We start from the raw sequence: 20673 nt of genomic DNA on the forward strand, positions 1-20673 counted from the left end.
CCAGAATTGGTTATTTTATTTGGATCTGAGACTAGGATCCAATCTATAGTGGATCCGGGAGGGTTTATTTTGTTAGGTCAAGTGATGGAGAGGATTATTTGAGTGAAGTTGTAGAGGTTAATGGATAGGGAGGGAGAGGGGCAATTGATTTTATTCCAGTCAATATTCGCATCACCAAGGATATAAGTTTCATAGTTAATTTCAGTAGAGGCCCATAGGAGAATATTTTCAAGTGTAGAGATATTGTTACCAGGTGAGATATATAGGGCAATGATGCAGATATTTTTATGTTTATTTAGTTTTAGAATTCCAGCAGTTCAGTGTTCTGGAGTTGAGGAATTGGAATTTGGAGGGGAATTAAGGTAAGAAGGCTGGAGTAGACTAGGGCAGTGCCTCCACCTTTTTATTTAATTGGTCATTTCTGAAACAATGAAATCCTGGGGCAGAATCAGAGTTGAGGATAAAGGGCTTGAGCCAGGTTTCGGAGATGGCTAAGATATCTGGTTGGTTATGGCTTAACCTAGCTTGAAATTGGTGTACTTTGTCTGTTTCTCACACATGTTCAATGGACTTTATAAACCAACGTGTACACGGCTCACTATCTTGGGCTGCCAGTATTAACCTTTTATTTCTTGATTTGAATTCGCCTCTCCTTAACCATTCCTGTGCTCGTTCCTGATCAACATGAAGTTCTTCCAGAAGTTTTCTATACTTGCAACTATATTTATACTTTTTCCACATTTCTTGCCTTCTCATCTGATCCCTCATCTTATATTCTTTCTTTTGTTTTTTGGCACATACAGTTGCTGCCTGATTTTTATCTACTTCTGGTTTGATTTCCATTCCTGCTTGATGCCAATAAGCTTCTGCTAGATTAAGCAGAGAAGTCATCTTGGATTTATTCTCCTCATGTTTCAAAACTTTCACTACGTTTGAGTTTTGTGAGGTCAGTAGATTTGTGGAGTCCCACAATTGTAGATCTATACATATAATAAATTTCAATAAGTCCCATCCCTTCTTCAGAATGCAGAATATATAATCTTGGTATGCACTGATTTTTATAAATCATTTGGTGAACATGAAGCATCCTTCTTGTTTTCCTGTCTAATCTATCCAATACGTTTTGGGGCCAGTCAATCACTCCAAAACTGTAAGTTAGGACAGGAAGAGCAAATTGCTTTATAGTTTGGATTTTGTTCCTAGATGTCAATGCTGTTTTCAGGATTCATTTAAGTCTTCTAAAGTATTCCTTACTAATTTTTATTCACATTTGTTCACGTTTTATTGTTGTTGATCCTTCATCAATTCCCAAGTATTTATACACTTCTTCTTGCACAAGTTCTTTTATATCACATTCTTGTTCCAAACTGATGTTTTCCTGGCATTGCAGTTTTCCTGCTTTAAAGGTTGTTTTTTCACATTTATCAAGAGCAAATGACATTCTTATATCATCTGAAAAAGTTTTGACAACTTGCAGCTGTGCTTTCAGTTCCTCATCTGATGAGCTATGCAGTTTTAAATCATCGACAAAGAGAAGGTGAGAAGTCTTTACAATTTGTTGTTTTGTAGGAGCCAGATTATAGCCATAGCCTAAGCTGTTGAAGAGCTTAATGGATTAAGGGCAAGGCAGAATAGTAACAGTGACAGAGAGTCACCCTGGAATATCCCCCTTTGAGTTTTTATCCCTGGGATAACAATTTGTCGTTTATCATGGCTTAACTGCAAAGTGGTTTGTCACTGTTTCATGGTCACTGTAATGTAAGCAATCAGAGTGGGGTGTATCTTATAGATTTTTAAGCACTTTTTTATCCATGAATGAGGAATACTATTAAATGCTTTTTTGTAGTCAATCCATGCCATACTTAGATTCTTCCCCTTTTTACAATTCTCCACTATGACTTTAACAACAAATGATCCTTTGTTCCATATGACTTTCATTGCCCTTTTGTTCTACTGACATAATTGAGTTTTCTTCTAAATGACTATAAACTCTGCCGGCATCAATCCCCATGTATAGTTTATACGTCGTCGGAAGGCAAGTTATTGGTCTATAATTTTTAGGGAAGCTTGCAAGTTTACTTTTAAGTAAGAGCACTGTTTTTCCTGTTAGCCAGGTTGGTGTCTGTTTAGGGTGTGCATATAAATAGTTCTTAATCATGGCTAAATCTTCGTGCAAAGATGTTAATACTTTTAACCAGAAGTTAGGTCCTGCATCTGGGCATGGGGTTTTCCAATTAGAGGCTTTTCTTTACTTTGTTTCAATCTCTCTAGCTGTTACTTTATCTCATTTCATATCCTGTACCTTTAAACTTCTTATTCTTTGTTTTACTTCTATCCATTTAGCATCTTTATGTTCCACAGGATCTTCATAGGTACTTCTCCAAACTGTATCTTTTTCTTCTTTTTTGGCGGTCTTTCAATTCCTTTTATCTTATTTCCCAGTTCTTTATGAAACCTTTTTGGGTCCTCAATAAATTGCTTATTTTGCACTTTTCCTTTATACTTAGCTTCGTATCTTCTAAGTTTTTCTGCCTGTGCTGAAGTCTTTAGTTTGTTATTTGCGATAGTGCATGATAGATCCTGGTCTGTTCTAATATTGCACATTGCTTTTATCACATCTATCTTTTAGTATTTTTGTTGATCTGTTCCCTCTTCTATAGTCTTCCAACAGTGACGCTCCTTGTCTTAATTGCTTTATAATTTACAGTATTCGATATTTCCATGATGGTATTCGATTTCTCCCCTCCCTTTCCCTCACTACCCTGTATTCTTGTGGTAGAACTTTATCTGTTATTAATTTAGCTGCACAGTAACATATCCTGTTTACTTCTGTTATATCACATGGATCTCTATGAACAGTCCTAATTACTCTGTTCATTTGTTTTATCAGACTTCTGACTTTTTAGGTTTTATTAACCTTCTGCAGTCTATTTCTTTCATTGATCTTGATATATTAGTCCATGTCTATTAAAACAAGCAATTCTTCTCTTAGCTCATTTTCTTCCAAACTGAGGGCACATCCCTTGTTTTCCAATTCCTGCGGGCATTCTATAGAATGTGTTGTAGCATCTTCCTGTGGCACAGTCTCATCAATTTCATCCTGTGCTATCCGTTGCTCTTATCATATGAGAACTCACTGGCCTATCACTCCTCAACATTGACTTCATCACAATTTCCTGTTCCTTCCCTTGCTGTCTAGCTTCAAGTGAACATTTATACTGGTTTCCTGTGGAATGCACCAAATTATCTTCATATGGCACCTGACCAGTTGCTTCCTGTTCCACTGGTTTCCCCTTAATTTGGATATATATTGCTCTATCCTATTGTGGTGCTTTCCTAATTAGATTTTCTACACTAAATCCTTCACTTTGCAGGTACTCCATAACCTCAGTTTCTATTTCTTTAATTTCTCCATTACTAATCTCCTTTTCTACTTTTCCTCTTTGTCTTCTTATTTTTTGTATTGTAAAGTTTTCTATGTCCAGATTCCTTTGTTTGTATTTCTCTTCAAATATCTTTGGTGCTGCTTCTTTTGTATTGGTTAGTTTTGCTTTCTCCTTTGCATAAATATTACACCATATTAAATCTCGTTTTCTTTCCCATGTCAGTATTTCTTCTTCAGATGTTTCCTGATCCTCCGGTTTCTCCATGCTTTGGGGACTCACTCCATCCTGCTGTGATGTAAGCTGTGTTAGACCTTCTATATCAAATCCTTCACTTCGCAGGCATTCCACAACTTCATCTTCCACAACTTCATCTTCTATGTTTTCAACTTCTACTTTACTGATCTTCTTTTCTACGTTCATCTTTGTGACATTTTTTTATTGTGAAATTTTCCATATCTAGATGCCTTTGCCTTTATTTCTCTTCAAATATCTTTGGGGCTACTTTCTTTACATTGATTAATTTGGCTTTCTCCTTTGCATAACTATTGCACCATATCAAATCTCTCTCTCTTTCCCATGTCCATATTTCCTTTTTACACTTTTCAAACATCTCTTGGTTTTGTTGTTTATATTTTTGCACTTCCTTAGATGCTTCTTTTTCCAAGCAGATTAAGATTTCTTCATCTATATACTGTTTCTCACAAATCTGTTGTATTAATGAACACAAATTTTCATTTGATGCTTCTGACAGTTTTTCTTGCGCAAGTATTTTTCTTTCCTCTAATTTCTCTCTTAATCATTTTGTATATCTTGTGTCTGGAAATTCTGGGCTTTTTGCATTAATAGTAATAGTACATCATTTCTTTCTTATCCTCAATAGTCCACTTTATTGTCTTTATGGCTCTTCTTTGGCCTGTCAGTTTTTGTGATTTTTGTGGACTTCTACTTCCTTCTACAACAGGGTGGCCATCCTCCCCCTGGGCCTGGCCCCATTGTAGGAATGTTTCTGCATTTTGAGGATTCTACACTGTCATCTTTTCCAGTACTGGCACCAGTGTACCTACCAGGATTGGGCACCCTTGGTCTTGTCCACCCAGCTAACTTTTTTTAGTTTTTGACCTCCTCCTGTCCATGATATATGCTATATAAATACAGTCTATATATCAGTGTCACCTTGGTGAGATTTTGTGAAAACAGGGTCCACCTTGTGAAGGTACTCATCAAGCCTTGAGGATGAATTAAGTTTCAGCACTACTACTCTCCTTTGATTGCTGACTTTTTATCTCTCCATTCGGACCCTAGTCTAACAGTGTAGAATAGCTACTGTGGATAAAGTCAGTCATTTCCTACAGAAATATACATGTAGTGTGATGACAGTCCTTTGTTTTCATGCAAATAAGAATCAGTACTCAGTCACATGGACAGCGAAGAAATGTTTTCAGTTTTATGAGCTATTTAAATGAAAATGTTTATATCAGTAAGGGGGTACATATTACTGTGTGTGGCTGTTTGCTGTACCATGAATGGTACAGTTCTTTCATTGCACAGTTCATGGTAACACCAGGGAAGCCTTGGACAAGCCCTGTTATTTAGAGCGTGTTATGGTAGCATGAGAGAGAATCTGGTCAGAGTTGTTGGTAATGATCTCATTATGAGAGCAACATCTCCCTGGGTAGGCCATTTTAGATAAATTGTACTTATTCCTTAACTTTTTGATTAATAGATGTGTGGATTACAAGAAACTTGAGAGCAATCACAAAAGGCTAGTGAGTACTCATATTAATAATGGACATAATGCCCCCCCAGTTTATAATCATCTGAAAAATATGCAGTTAAGTGGATGGTGGGCATTTATCAGACATACTGACAGCTTATTATTTAATTGCAGTTTCTTTTGGAACAAGATGCCTTATTAATTGTGTAGAAAGATAGACTTGTCTTAATTCGAAGATGTACGGTGGTGGAATTCACAAAGAATGGGTGTGGGATGGATTAATTTACTTTTTGTGGAGATTCCTTGTCCAGTACAAGGAATAAACTTCTCAAACAAGCATGTTCTCTCTATAGAGATGGCAATCAGTTTACATTCCAGATAAGGGCGAGCAGAGAAACAATGTACTGGAAGCATAGACAGTTCTTGTTTACTCTTAAAATGTGCAGTAATATGCACAAAGGTAGTGAAAAGAATACAGAATTATGTACTATTATTTTTACTCTGTATTCTGCACTTTACTGATGTGGTAATGAATGACCTGTCCCTCCCCCAAAAAAGAGAATTAGCTGTGAAATGCCCTTCTAACTAGCTACTGCACCCTTAATCTGATGCTGTTTCTGTTTAGTGCTGAACATGCTGTTGCAGACAGATAATTTATAGTGCAGTCTGATATGTAGTCTTTTACAAAATGCCCATCCTTTTTATCCATATTGATTTATTTGTGATCTGTCCATCAGCCTGTGCTAAGAAGCTGGAGCAAAAGGCTAGATGAAAGCTACTTGTTTTCTTTTTAAGTGGATGTGAGTCATTGTAGTTCTTTAAACTGGTGACCTTCTTAGATGCAATGCAATAGGCATTTTTTTCTTTTATCATTTTCCATTGAATTTATAACCCTAGAAACATACTGAAGGTTAGGTGGATGTTTTATATCACATAAGGATAACAGTAATACCAGACTAATAAATTCAGGTAGCCTGGAAATACTGATTCTGGTGGTTGATATAGACCATATGAACCACTAAAGCTCCTCACTTCTCTGTATGCTGAATACGCTGTCTTATTTAAACACCTCTGGGTCTCTCTCTGTAGCTGTCTGTCCCTTGTTAATTTCCTTACAGTTTTTGAACCATGTATTTTCTCAGGAATGGATGCTGTGCTACACACCTCCTCATTTGTGTAGGGGGAAAAAAAGTAAACTGTATAGTTAGTTTGGGATCAAGCTGTTGTGCAGTGTCTTCATTTAACTCTCTCAATTGTTCTAGCTAGTCTTGTCCTAAAAGTGCCGAGTGGCGACCTTCTAGATTTATAGATCGCACTGACGCTGTCAAAATTTTCTGTCATGTTTCCCCCAATATTTTTTTCAAAATGTACATATTCAGCTCATTTAATCTGTCTTTACATGGTGCCTGGTACAGACTAACTGTACTTCTAAGGAACTTTTATTTGTTTTGTTTTCTAGTTTTTGCTTTTGCCTTTTTTACCGGTATAGTACAACTAGCATGAACACATTTTCAGTGGATGCCCTGGGAGAAAAGCTCCACATATTGTACAATCATTAAAACAATAAAACAATCTTGAAAGTTTAAACAAAAATTGGAGAATTGTAGACAGTATAAGATTATACATAAAGGAGATTAAGCAAAAACAAATCAGCCATTATCACGTGGCCAAAGTGGTTAGAAAAACATTTTATATAGCTCACCTAATCATGAAGGGATTCACATCTAGATCAGGGGAGGTCATTGTGCCTCTTTACTCATCCCTCATCAGGCCCATAATTGAGTACAATGCATCTTTTGGGATGTACCTTACCAGACACCTGCAGCAACTGGAAAGACCCCAAAAGTACCTCACCAAGAGGATCAAAGGGCTCAAACAGATGCCATATGCTGCCCGGTTAAAGAAACTCCAGCTCTACTCAGTGGCATACCGGCTGCTCAGAGGTGATCTGTGCCTGACGTATAAAGCCATGTCCAACCTGAAGTTAATGGACATGCTGCACCTCAGAAAATCCAAATCCATCGAGCTACATGCTCGAGAGACTTGAACCTCAGCACTGAAATAAATAGAACATGCTGGAGGGACAGATTCATAACCCAGAGGCTCCCTTCACTCTGGAATAAAATCCCAGTCCAGGTTAGGCAGAGTCCCTCATTGACTCTCTTCAAGAGGAATCTTGATGAGTGGATGGGAGATCGTAGGTTTACCCCGGGTATCACTTCTGTGTCACTGTTAGACAGAGGCACAGTATACTAACCTCGAAAAAGGGCATAGCAAAATTCATTTAAAATGGGTGGCGAAAGCCAAACACACTCTGGCTAGGCTTATAAATGCCCTAGGGCAGATAGCCTAGTATGAACCTATGAACCTATAAAAGAGTCCACATCTAACATGTGCATCACATACGTATAAGAGAGAGATATTTAAAGAAGGAAGCAGTTTACAAGCAGGAAAAACTTTAGACGAATACATTAGTCTCTGTATAGGTCCTTGGAGTAGTAAAATCAGTTTTTGTGAAAAAAACTTACTTCTAAGAATAGAAAAAAATTATATTACAAAGACAGTAATAGTAAGAAAGATATAGTTGTGTGAACACAGGAAGAAGAAATTGTAGTAAGAAATCAGAAGTCTAGAAAGGAATACAATAAGGAAAGGTTTATGGATAAGATGAGATATTAAATATGTTGGCATTGTGGCAGTCAGCCTGGTGAGATGCAGGGGCAGTTTTGTTTTTATATCAAGTGACATTTTAATTCTTTTTCAAAGGAATTTCTCTTTTGGTCTGTTTTAGTCCTAGAGGGATAGAGTTCTACAGGTTTGAAATTTTGTTTGAGTATAGGGATTCTCCTGCAGGATTGTAAAATTTTGTTATTGCAAGGAGAAATTTGTCCTTTGATATTAGTTGTCATTCAGGTGAATAGAGTTTTATGATTTTTTATGGTTGGACGTTTGTATGTCTTTTGCAAGATTTTGTGTTCAGTAGCAAGTTAAAATAAAGCTAGGTGGTGGGGTAGATCTAGCCAGTTACATTCTCTGAGTGCTAGACAGTGGTCTGACCATACTGATGGTTTGCAGCAAATGTGTCATTTCTGTTATAACATTGTTCTAGTTTTGCCAGCAGTGTGGCTTTCAGGTTACTGAAAGTGGGGAAAGCATGTATAGAGAATGTAGTAAGTAAGCAGATACTGTGTATTTTCTGGCTTCAGCAGTGAGGAATGGTTTCACTCTGTATAAAGAGCCTTGTTTCTTGTGTGTTTTCTTTATGGCTAGGCTGATGTATGGATAACATTTCAGCTAGTCACCAAGGATGGCACCAAGGAGTTTAGTCTGGTGAAACTGGACCTCAGTGCTGTTGGCAGCGACTATGTTAAAAGATATATTTTGATTACAGAGGGGGTTTGGGTGTAAATTAATTTTGTTGTAGTGGGATTCAATATTTTTATTTTATTTATGTTGACCGGGATAGTCCGACTGGATACATGTCCATTTTCAGCAGAGGCCCGGGGAGAAAAGCTCCAAAGGTGGTTACATATGCAATCATCACAATGTACAGATAAAACGAGTCATAATAACATTTTACAAATAAAACACACTTTACAGTCACGGTTAAATTTATACAGTCTAACACACTTCTTATCTGGCTTAGCAAATAAAGATATTTGAGTTCCATTTACAGACATAGTATTAGTACACCAGTATGAATAAAGATTTAGTCAGGCTTGGAGCAGGGACATATCCATTGAGAGCTTTTTTGAATCGAGATAGGGTGGTATCTAGGATACTAGATAACTAGGCTTCCCTATACAGGATTAAACCCTTCCTGACACCTTTAGCTAGAACTACTATTGCCCATACCCATCTTATCTCCACCCTCCTGTATGCCTCACCCATTTATACCAATCTATCCAAAAACAACCTCAACAAACTGGCAGCCTCCTATAATAACACTGCCAGATTTGCCACTGGCTCCTCATTTAGAACCCATCATTGTCACAACCTAAAACAGCTAGGATGGCTGGATCTGCAAAATCAGCTTCAGCTTCAACAACTTATCACCCACAAGATCCTCTATCATTCTAGTAACACTTCAATACTCACTAGCCTTACCTCCCCCTACAAAAATCTCACAACCCTACACTCTGCAGATAAAGTACTAGTAGCCTTGCATAAATGCAATAATAAGGCTGGGGACTCTCTATTCTCCAACTCAGTGGGGAAAATCTGGAACCGGCTTCCCAATGAACTCTCATCTATCTCTCCAACACCACTTTTCAAAAAGCAATTTAAAGCTTACCTTAAAACTCACTGGCTATGCCCATGTACTAACCCACACTAACAATCCTCTTCCAGCTATGCTCACTGAATGTTCAGAGAGTAGAAGCTGTAAGCTACCTTAACTCTGTGCTTACTCTTTCTTGGGAATTACCACAGAGTATAATTTGCTTAACAAGCTTTCTAATGTATGAACATATCTCTATCTTATAAATAAGTTTTCTTTCAGTAAGTAGGTTTGGTAAGCTACCTAAAGTTGGTTGTAACTTAATTTTTCTTTAGGAACCCTCTACAGAGTACAAACTTGCTTAGCAAGCTGTCAATTACATTAACATGTTTTCTACCTTATAAATACTTGTATTTTCTTGTTCTTTTTTAAAATATGTTACTTATATTATCACTAAGCTGCTATATAAGTGCACTCTAATCTTAAATTGTAGTGTACCTGTCGTTGATATTACCTGTTTAGTGCTTTATCTGCTTAGTGGAGCTTATCTCCCTGGGCTTCTACTGAAAATGGACATGTATCCAGTTAGACTAGCCCAGTCAACAAATGTAAAATAAAATAAAGTAAAAATAAAATAAATGTTAGCAGGAAGTGAGTTCCAAATTTTGCTAGCAGAGTTGGCGAACAGGGAGTCACCGGCTGAGTTGTTGGATTTGATGGTTTGCACTACCAGTCTATTAGATGACTGGAGTGATCTGGAGTTGGAGTGGATAGATTATGTTTTTCTGTGCAGGTGTTTTTTTCTGGTTGGTTAAGTGCTTTGTGAGCCAGAATAAGTTGATTATACTGAATCTACCTGGGTAGCTCTAGCCATCCAAGATAATTTAGATTGTTACAATGATGTGTTCTATAGAGTAGGCCAGTGGCAAATCTAGCTATGTTATTATAGCAGCTTGAGAGTTTAAGATCAGGTTTATTTAGGTTGGCAAGTAAAGGGGAAGCATAGCAGAGTGTAGAGAGTAGATGGGAGCGGGCAATGGAAGTCCTAGCATGTGGGGTAAGGAATGGCTTTATCCTATATAGTCAGCCCAGTTTTCTATTAATAGTTTTGATTGTTTTGTTGATGTGCACATCAAACTTAAGATTGTTATCTACAATAACTCCTAGAAGTTTTGTATGGGCATCTGGAGAGATTATGGTACCATTATTAGACTTAATGGCAAGTGATAGCACCGTGGATCTTTGGGTGGGGGAGAAAAGTAGGAGCTTTGTTTTGTTAGGATTTAGAATCAGACAGCGAGCGGCAAGCAGTTCTCTACAATGTTTAAAGTACTGTAAGTTATTGTTAGCAGCTCTGTTTGTGTGTAGAAGTTGAGATTTCTTTAGCCAAGATCCAGTAGAAGAGCGTGCATGCTGGGTTATGTGATGAGGTTCTGTTAGTGTTTTTGCTGAGCAGGTCAAGTTAGAATTGCACTATAGTGGCTTGTTGGACTGTATGAAGATCATTAATAAAAAGATTAAAGAGCAGGGGACCTAATCAAGAACCTTGTGGGACTCCTAGTTTTTGCAGCAGGTAGAGTTGAGATATTAAGCTTCCACTTGACAGCCTATGCCCTGTTGGAAAGGTAACTGTAGAACCAGTGTAGAGAAAGAAGTATTGGCTTGCCCTACATTAGAGAGTTGGAGTAAGGGTTTTTTTCATGGGACATGCTATCAAAGGCTTTAGATAAGTATAAGAAAAGTGTAATGATTATATTACTTCATTTTTTGTGTTTTTGCAGTACAAGTGAGTGAAACAGAGCAGCAGTAGTGCTATGGTGAAACCTAAAGCCATGCTGGATAGGAGAGAGTAGTAGAATTTCTGATATGTAGCTGAGGATGCATGTCACCTCTTAGCAGCATAACGTATACAGAGTATAGTGACAGGTCTTTGAGTCATTCATTGTAAGACATGTTGCTTAGGCCTTGTATCCTTTTAGTAAAGTATCACTGCAGGTGCTCCAGTTATTGTAGGTGTCTCGACAGATAAATGCCAAAGTGGCATTATATTCAATGATTGGCCTAATGAGGGCTGAGTAAAGAGGGCAATGTCATCTCCTTGTTTATAAACTGTGCAGTGTAGAAGGATGTTCTTACAACAGTGGACACGTTTTGGTCACTGTCTATATAAGGTCCCAAATCCTGAACAACTGGGTCAACTCTGAGGGGCAAATTGTTAATGTGGTAGTTTGCAGGGTTAGATGACTTCCCAAAGGATACAGTAATGTATTTTTTGGGATTTAATTTCAGTCCATGATTTTGGCAACAGTTATTTTTTTTGGGAGAAGCCTTCCTGCAAGATGGAAAAGTCATTTAGGGATTCAATGATTGCTTTTTGCTTACAGTCATCTGTAAACTTAGCCAGAGCTGTTTCGTATTTGTTTTTACTTCAGAAAAGTAGATGCCAAAAAGGAGATGTCCCAGCACAGAATTCTGGAGGACTCCACTAGTTACTGGTTTCTTTGTTGCGAGGTAATTTCCCCTATTTTGATTTCCTGCGTCTTATCTGTGAGCCAGTTGGTAATCTAGTGGTAGACATATGGGTTTCCTCCCAGTTTGCTTAGCTTTTTTATTGTGCCTTAGTGAGGAATTGTGTCAAAAGCTTTGGCCAGGTTGAGATCTGTGGTAGGTGCCATTTTGCCTTCATCCATTGCTTTGGTTACCTTTTCAAAAAATCCACCAGGTTGAGTAAGCATGACCTGCCCTTGACAAATCAAAATTGAGATGGTACAGTGTTTGGAGGTTCCCTATGTCCTGGTTGATTAGTTCCCTGCTAAATATTTCTATGACTTAGTACTGTATAACTAAAGAGAAGGCGTGGATGTTGCAGTTTTCCAGAAGCCACAGATAACAACTGACTCCAGAACTAGTCTGTGACTGTCAGGCATAGATACTACAGCGCTGCACAGCACAGTATTCCAGAAGAAGTAGATAATGACTAATTTCAAGATTTTTGTGAGGTAGATAAAATAATATGCCAAGATTCCATGAGGTAATTAATATAGTAGGCAAAATGACATGAGATTTTAGGTGCAATAGGCACTGAAGTCATGACATGGTAATCAAGGCTTCATCTGCAAGGCGAGATGCCACAGAAGCAGGTACAATAGACATGGATGCCACGACACAGTAATCAAAGCATCAGCTTCAGGTTGGGATGCCACAGAATCAAGGCGTTGTCCAGAAGCTGGCTAATAAAGAGATAGTGCTGTGAGCTGCTGACACACACAACGAAGTGCAGACAGGTGCAGGTGACCACCAGGGTATACTAGCCTGGTGAGTAGTGGTTTGGAGGATTAGGACAGGTGGCAAGACGTTTTGCTACTGTGGTTTGGACTCTGGTACTACGATGGATTTTCCATATACCTTTAGTGATGACCACAGCACTTCCCAGATGGTGTGGGACTGTTTTTCAAATGAAGTATAGAGTTCAAATACAAGTTTGTCATATTGTAGCGAAGTACAACAGAGCAGACACACCAGGTTTAAAGCAGACAGTAGAATACACAAGCTAACTGAGTTAATACTGTTAAGTAACCAGGAATGATTCGGGTCCAGAAACAACATTAACCCCTTCCCTCAGCAGAGTGGAACCAGCTAAACCAGTTTCAAATACAGAAGAGCCATGGCACAACATAGTGCTTTTAAATCTGCATTAGCAGACTGCAATGTATAAAATAAGTAAAAAGGTCACTGCCAGATGGAACTGTTTTCCAATTCAAATCCAGTAAATGTTCCCCTACACTGCAAGCCTAGTAATGACCTCTGAACTTGTGAAGTAGACTTCAAGGTGTGTGTTATATAGTAGCTCAGCACAATAGATTGAGTGCCATACTAAAATGCGATACAGTCTGTACATATTTGTATGGGTGCTGTAAGAAATGTGCAAATCCATCCTTTAAGCCCTGGTATTAAATTGGCATAACCATGTTCTTTGGTGTTTACCCGTAATTGCTTTTATAATTTCTGTTCTTTAAATAATGACATTGGCTTGTAAAACTGGTCTACTTATGCTACTACTGTTGTTAGTCTGCAGTCTGTTTCATATTTTTTCATATTCCCAAATTGCAAAGCCCATTTGCTCTGCATTACAAATGCTTCCCATTTGCTGCTATTTTACAGGGATTAAGTATTGTGTTAGTATTGATAATTATCTCTTGTGGGCTTAATATTCCATCCACACGTTGTAAGGCTTCAGCAGATAGATCACTGCTTTCTTATGTATAAGCCTAGCTGTATGGATAAGGATTTGAAAAATCTGGGCAACTGGCTGTATATTGCAGACTGTACTGAAGTTGATAGCAGCTACTCCTGTTTTCAATCTTGTATCTGTGCTTGTTTATTTTAAGACTAGTTTACCACATATTATTGTAAATTGCTTTATTGCATTTTTTCATCAAAGCTTAATAAACAGTATCAGAGCATCAACATAATACTTATAGTGGGGGGGGGGGGGCATCAGAAATCATTGCAGGGGGTTAAAAACTATAGCCCTCATAATTTCCATATACATACATTCATGTCCCTTAGATACATGGCCACAAACCTGCAAATTTGCTCTCTTGTCAGGTACAACCTTTAAAATAAGACCTTTGTGCTACTGACAGCTGCACACCGACATAGTTGTCCCAGAAAACGTATCCTTATTACACTGCAAAAGATGTCCATGCTTGTTCTCTTGACTTGTAGTACATGCCAGTTGTAACTATAGTTAAGTTAGGTGAATTTATGTAATGTTTTAAGTTTTATTTGCCCATGACTTGGTTATGGCACTGTCACTAAACACATTCATGCTATAGTTATTTAAATTAAAACACAGGAGGCACCTCAGCCTCGAAATGAACCAGAGCTCCAAATGATGGTGAATTTTAATAGGGTTGATTTGGGTGGTCACCCGGTCCCACAGCTGTGGCCAGTAAAGAAAACAATGTAAAATGTTTCTTGATGCTCATCATGTAAGCTATCTTATATTATTAGCTGGCATGTTAAACTTAAGCGGGCAACCACTTATTAAAAACTAGACTTTTATGACAAGTATCATGAATGAATATTTAACTTTATACACTTGCGGTGCCTGTCGCTGGCACATGCATAGCACAAGCCAGTGAAGTTCTTCATCTCTGGTGCTTCTTTATGCTTCTTTACTTAAAAGAACAAATAACTGAACGCTCACAGCTGCAGCAATCTACTAAAATCATGGGGCAGCAACAAACAGAAAACTGCAGTACTTTATTTATTGGGATGTCAGTGAAAAGAAAATTTGTGTGTATATTATAAGGTATATCTAACTAACTGTGGCTGTGGGCATTAGTGGAGTGAAAGCGAGTATTTTTTTTTTTAAATGATGGAGGACAACCAGATTTTTTTGGTGGTGGGGCTAAACTATGCTATGGATTAAAGCAACTTATGATCTTTGTTTTCTCAATTTAAAGTATTTCATTAAGGCTAGTGTGAATTTGTGTGAAGTATATTTGAATACTTTTTAAAATGCTGTTTGGCATCCAGATGGGGGGCAGGGGGAGGGGAGGGCTAGCAGTGCTGTGGATAGGAGTAACTTGCCCCTCTTTGTTTGCTTAGTTTAAAATCTGTATGAAATATTTATTCTCTTCTTGGGGACGTGGCTGTGCTGTGGATGAAAGCAACTTGCTATCTTCATTTGCTCAGTTTAAAGTCTGGCATTAGGGGCTAGTATGCACTTCTGAGAAATAAATTGGCATATTTATTTTCTCTTTGTTGGGGGCAGCTAGCTGTTCTGTAGATGAAAGTAACTTATCCTATTGGTCTGCTCAGGTTAAAGTCTGGCATTAAGGGTTAGACTAATGTGCATTGGGTGCGTGTTATAGTCATAAATAAATAACGTTAGGAATTTACCTTATATGCCTTTAGTCAGGAATAACACTTCAGGATGTGCAAAGAGAAATTTTATTTTTACAGCACTGGGAGACGGTCTTCAAAGCAGAAGTCAAAATAGTCTCTCTGAACAGCAAACCACATTTTTTATACATTTTTTCATATCAAACCTGGTCATGCACTTTCATTATGTTACAATGACTGTGACCTATAGAAAACTTTGCAAATGTCCTCATCTCTCGTGATTTTCTCCTCAGACTTCACATGAAAACCTTCCTGTACGTGTTCCACCTGCTTCCAAGGGGTCTTATTTCTGACCTTGGATGTTTCAAACCTGCCCTAGAAACAATGCTTTCCTAGCCTGGAGGAGTCAGGCTAACAAATTTATTTTGTAGTAACTGCAACACGTACTATTCTCTCTTATTACACACTAAAAGAATGCAGTTTAAAAGTAGCAATAATGTAGCTTATGAAGCTGTATTTTTCCCAGCCCTGCATACAAATTATATTTGCTTTTTAATGATCATATTATAGCATCATTAATAAACTGAAATTAATATATATTTTAATAAGCTGGTCTTGTCCCATAACATTTGAAATGAAATGGACTTTTCTTTTTTTGTGTGTGAAGTGTGGCTCAATGTGTAGGGAATAAAAGTTATTTGCAGTCTTCCTTTGCTTTTAGTCTGGCATTAAAAATGTGTGTGAATTTGTATGAAATAAATTGGAAAATGTATTCTCTCTTTGCTGGCAGGCAACTGGTTTGAGGAACAAGTTATGCAATGAATGAAAGCTACTTGTCCTCATCGTGTGCTTAAGTCTGACATAGTGCAGTTGTGTGAACCTGGAATATTTATTCTGTGTTTAACATTTTTGGGCTGTAACATATCCTGTTATTATTTTTTCAGTTTACAGTCTGTCTTTACAGAACAAGTGTGCATTTGTACAATATAAGCTGGAATATTTACTCTCTGGGTGCTGTTTGCATGGAGCCAAGTTGAAATTGTCCTTAGTTTTGTAGATGTCCCTGTCTTTGTTTCATGTTCTTGGTCTGTGCCTCATACATTGTGTGATTTTTCTGCCAAATCGTTGAGGATTACGGTCATTAAATGGGGGAAGAGGCTGGCTGTGGATGAAAGCAACTTACCATTCTACCTAATACAGAGAGAACATTGAGAAGGCCAACCCGCTTAGTTTCTTAACCTTGAATTATCTTCTGCTCCTCCTTTCTCCCTTTCCACTTTACTAAAAAAATGCTAAGCTTGTGTCCTGCCTTTCCTGTAACTAGTCTAGTCCAGATACAGATTTGTTGTATCCAGGACTGTTTGTAAGCTTCTGAGCCCCCAAGCCTTTCTGTGTTGGAGGGAAGTCTTCTAGCTTCTCAGTGGGCGTAGTAAACACTAGGTAGCTTACATATACCACAAGAGGAATGGCTTCTGACCCAGAAATTGTAGTATATTTGCCATCTGGACAGTTTTTCCACGTCTTTCAACTTTTTGGTTTAAAAGCCTGCATTTGCGCTTGTTTCCCATCTCTTCTGTAACTAGTCTAGTCTGGATACAGATTTGCTCTATCCATAGCACTTTACCAGACTTATTGTAGTAATTATTGTAGCACACAAAAGTGCTATCGGCACTAAACGTTCTACAAAGAAACCGCTCCTGTACTTACTATTAATCCCTACTCCTCCAGGCATGTCTAAAGGTCAGTTCCCTGTGCATTCTACTATTAACCTGGTGAACTTGGGCATCCTGAGGCAATGTAGCAACTGCTTCATGTACACTGACTACCCTCCCCTCATACCTCCCAACACTCAGACTTGCAAGAGATGCACTTGTATATCCAAATTGGAAGCCACGCACTCTCCAGCCAAGACCAGAATAGCTAGTCAAGAGGAGAACGTCAACACTTGCACCACACCACATGGTACACACAGCCCACCAGAACACATACCAGCACTGCCTTCACATAAAAACACAGACTGCACACCCACCTTCGCGGAGGCTCTCAATAAAAATCTACCCAAACAGCAGAGACCTCCAAGGCAGAAATGCACTAAACCACCACAACACAACACTAATCACGAGACACATAACTCTCCTAAACAGCGTGCCACTCAACCAAAGCCTCTGAGGCAAAACAGCATGCTCAACACACTAGTCATAAGTGACTCAATAGTGAGGCACACTGATGTCCCACTCACTAGGCTGAATAAGGAGAAAGTAACAGTCAGCTGCCTGTTGGGCACCAGGATCTGCCACATAACATACACACTTAGGTTCCTCAACAACAGGTACAAATATGACTTTGTCATTGTACATGTGGGTGTGAATAACCTGAGATGTACCTACCTGGACTGCATGAAAAGAGACATGGAGGAGCTCTTGGATTATGTAGCCGAGGCGGGTATGACCTTAGCCTTGAGCAGCATCCTACCATCACCCAGAATGATACCACAGTACAAGCAGAAAATGATTGATTTCAACAATTGGCTAAGTTTCTGGTGTCATTCTAAGGGGATCCAGTATCTGTCTGCCTGGGATGACATGATTGACAGACCTCGATGCTTTGCCAGAGATGGCCTGCATCTGTCACCTCTGGGCTTCCGGATACTGGCCAAGGCTGTTGCCACCCCATAGTGCCTTTTTTAGGTGATGTTGCAAAGACCAAATTACCACCATAGCAGCTACAAACAAATGCAATCTGAGGGTCATGCTGCTCAGTGCTAGAAGTGTAAATCTCAAAATGCACTCGCTCGAAACACTCCTTAAAATGGAGAACATCGACATTTGTGATGTAACAGAGACCTGGTTCAAGGCAGCAGAAAGCACCCCTGCACTACCAGGCTATAACTCATTCGACGCCTTTTGGCCCCAGAGCTTGGACCGAAGCTCCAAAGGTGGTGGTGTTTCCATATTCATAAAGGATAAGCACACCTCCAGATTAGTAGCCCAACATAACTCAGCTGAAATACTTCAGGTACAACTAACATTGAGTAAGACAGCGATTCAGGTTGTAGCCTGCTATAGGTCCCCAACCATGCCCCAAGCCTCACACTCTATGTTCCTAAGCACCCTGGAGAATATTAGGGTCCAACCTAACACTTTTATACTGGATGAATTCAACTACCCCTCCATTACCTGGGAAAACTACTCATGTACCAATACACTTGCCAAATGTTTCCTGGAATTCATTAATTCCAGTGTGCTGGACCAGCTTGCTCTTACCTCCACTAGAGGTAGCAACATCTTTGACTTGGTCTTTACTAACATGGGCAACCATTGCTCTACACCAATAGTCAACTCCTCCCTGGATAGATCCGACCACAAACTAATCACCTTGGAAATCCACCCCCCCCCCCCCTGCAAAGGTAACCACCATGAAAAACTTCTCCAAAGCTAACCTTAGGCTCCTAAAAACAGAGGAGGCTAAGTTCACGGCACCCGTACAAATGGAGATCAGTTCCATGATTGCCGAATCATACACCAATACACTGTATGAACACGTGCACAAACACATGGATTTCGCCATACCCAACAGAACCAAGACCCTCTCCTCCAAAAAAAGGAAGCCAATCTGGTGGCCCCCTGCCATAAACAAACTGTACAACAGGAGGAGGAACCTGATGCAGAATAAGGTGAAGTCCCAAGACTAGAAAAACTCCCTTATCAGCCTCAACAAAAAGTTGAGATTCCTCATCAAATCCTCTAAAGCTAGCTATGAAAACAGAATTGAGCAGATAGTAAAGAAAACCACAAGGCCTTCTGTAGTTATGTAAAGAACCTCCACGGCAATACCCAGATTTGCTCTGAGGTACTGCACAGTGGTACCTCCTATACCGAGCCAACAAATATTGCCAATATACTGTCCAGCAGATTCAGTGCCAACTTTACCCCCCCCCCAAGGGACCAGTCACAATACTAGTAGATTACCCGGTACCAAGTATTATTGCTGCACAGGTTAGCACTGTCCAAGGCCAAGAATACAGCTTCTATGGGACTTGACAATATCCCTGGCTGTGTTCTACAAGAACTACAGAGTGAACTGGCACCTCACCTGTATGCCCTGTTCAATCACAGCCTCACCTCAGGCTTTGTCCCTACCAAATGGCACACTGCTGCAGTCATCCCTCTCCACAAAGGAGGAACGACTACAGACTTTGGGAAACTATCGCCCCATTAGCCTGACGAATCTGATATGTAAAGCTATGAAATGCATCATCATGGACCTAATAAACAAGGATATAGAGAATCTCCAAACCTGGATCCCACAAAGTTTGGTTTTGTGAAGGGTAGATCATGCCTGCCCAACTTGGTCAACATCTTTGAGTCAGTTGCCAGAGCTGTGGATGAAGACAAGGTGGTTCATACAGCCTACCTTGATCTGGCCAAGGCCTTTGATACCATTCCCCACTCAGAAATCATAGAAAAACTCACTAAGCTTGGCATCAGCCCCTATATCACTAGGTGGGTTGCAAACTGGGTTACAGGTAGAACCCACAGTGTAAAAGTAGCTGACTCCAAGTCAGACTGCCTACCAGTCATGAGTGGAGTCGCACAGGGTTTGGTCCTGAGTCCTCTCCTGTTTGGTATCTACTTCTCTGAAGTCCAGGCCAACACGAAGGGACTCTGGCTGACAAAGTTCGCAGACAGTTGCAAGCTGAGAGCTATTATTAACTCCCTGAGTGATGCTGACATCCTACAGAAAGGAGTCACTGAGACCAACGGCTGGTGTCAGAATCATGGCCTTAAGCTCAATGCCAAAAAATGTGTTATCCCCTTTGGGAAAAACCCAGTTTCCATGAATTACTACATCGATGGTAGTCCACTGAACACAGAAGACTTTATAAGAGCTCTGGGAACACGAGTTGACAGCAACCTCTCTTTTGACCACCGCATTGCCACTGCTGTCAGAAAGCCCTTCTATGTGGCACATCTCATTGCTAAGGGTTTTGCATCCAGGAAGAAAGAGGTCATTGTCTCCCTCTACTCTTCCTTCATTAGGTCAGTCATTGAGTACAATGCCCCATTTGGCACGTATCTCACTATAAACACCTCCAACAACTGGAGAGGCCACAAAAGTATCTCACAGAGTTTCCTAGGCCTTAAACATTTGTCGTATATGGACAGACCCAGCTCTTTTAGAAATGCTACATCTAAAGAAGTCCCAATTCCTCTGCAGCACACACCCAGAGACTACCCATGTTATGGAACAGACTTCCCATACACGTCATGCAGAGCACCTCACTGACCCTCTTCAAGAGAAATCTTGATGAGTAGATGGGAAACAGAAAATTCACCCCACAGATCACTCCAGTGGCTTTACTCGACAGAGGCACTGGGAACTACGGTTGGGTGGCACAATGCCAGGATAATCCTATGGGCTAGACTTGTAAAGGCCCCAGGGACATTAGCCTAGTACACACTTATGAACCATGTTGTTGCTTGTTCAGCTTAAATTCTGTC

General features: G+C 39.5%; 1 protein-coding gene across 6 annotated transcripts in view; it reads left to right on the forward strand.

Annotated features, from left to right (window-relative positions):
• ATP11A (ATPase phospholipid transporting 11A) overlaps positions 1-20673 on the forward strand; it is a 1534794-nt gene that overhangs the window by 229939 nt on the left and 1284182 nt on the right. The window lies entirely within an intron of this gene.

This window comes from Protopterus annectens, chromosome 5.part0 (assembly GCF_019279795.1).
Source record: "Protopterus annectens isolate FY-2018-M chromosome 5.part0, PAN1.0, whole genome shotgun sequence".
NCBI classification, from domain to species: Eukaryota; Metazoa; Chordata; order Ceratodontiformes; family Protopteridae; genus Protopterus; species Protopterus annectens.